Below are 1,212 nucleotides of genomic sequence, written 5' to 3'. Positions count from 1 at the left end.
GGAGAGGCCGCGGCGCGGCCGGCCGTGGCCGGCCCGCTCGCCTCGAAACGGGCGACCCCGGCGGGAGCGCGTGCTCCTCCGCCGGGGCGGCGAGTCCCCGCGGTGGGGGCTCGCCGGGCGTCCCTCCCGGGCCGCCGCACTCTCTGTCGCAGCGCTGCGGCGCGCTGCGCTCCGCTCCCCTCCCCACGCGCCCCGCCCAGCGGAGCCGCTCGGCGGTCTCCCGGGCGCTCGCCACCGGCGAGGGCGGCACCCCGGCCGAGCGGCGGCGGCGCCGCTCGGCGTGTGTCGGTCGGCCGGAGGGTGTCTCCGGCCGCCGTCCGGCCGGCGGTCGGCTCGTCCCGGCCCGGGCCCCGTCCGTCGCTTCCCCCGTCGCGCCCTTCCCGGCCGAGCCGGGCAGGCGGGCGCGCGGGCGGGGGCGTCCCACTCCCGGTCTCCGCGTGGAAACGGGGAGAGCGGGAGCCGCCCCCGGCCTCAGCGCCGTCCGCCTTCCGCCCGGGCGCGTGCCCGCGGAAGGGGGGCCGAGGCGAGGAGCGGCGGTTCCGGGCGCTGCGGGCAGGGCGAGCCGCTCCGGTGCGGCGGCGGCGGGGGCGCCGTCCGGGGGGCGGCGCGCGTCCGTCGGCTCGGGCTCCGGCGGTCGCCGCCTCCGGCATGCGCGCGGCGGCTGCGGAGCCGTCCGCGGCGTCGCCGGGCGGAGCGAGCCGGGCGGGGGGAGCCGGCTGTCGTAGCGCGGCGGAGCTGTTGCGCGGAGAGGCGCGCGCGGGGCCGGCGGGGCGCCCCGCCGCTGCTTGTCGGCCGGCGGCGGCGGGCAGCAGCGGCACACCCGGTGTCCCGAGAGCGAGGCGAGCGGGCGGCGCGGCCGGGCGCGTGGCGGCCTCCGCGCGGAGGCCGGGCCGAGCCCGGGCGCCTGGGCCGCCCCCGAAGCGCGCAAGGCGCTTGTGTCGTTTGTCCCAGGTCCGATCGGTCGGGGAGCGCGGGCTCCCCCGCCCTTGCCCTTCGGGGTTAAATTTTTTTTTCCGTTCCGTATTTTTACTTCACACTCTATTTTTTTTTCCGTATTGTGTGCTCGTACGGTCAGCCGAGGCGAGGCCTGTCCGTCGCGCCGCGTCGCGCCGCGTCGCGTCCCCTCCGCGCGGGCGGAGGGGCGGGCCGGCGCGTCGGGCGTGCGGTGGGCCGCCCTCTGAGCGAGGGGCCGCTCTCCGCGAGCGGTCCCGG

This window comes from Pelecanus crispus, unplaced genomic scaffold, assembly GCF_030463565.1.
Source record: "Pelecanus crispus isolate bPelCri1 unplaced genomic scaffold, bPelCri1.pri SCAFFOLD_117, whole genome shotgun sequence".
Lineage (NCBI taxonomy): Eukaryota > Metazoa > Chordata > Aves > Pelecaniformes > Pelecanidae > Pelecanus > Pelecanus crispus.
This window is presented reverse-complemented; position numbering follows the sequence as displayed.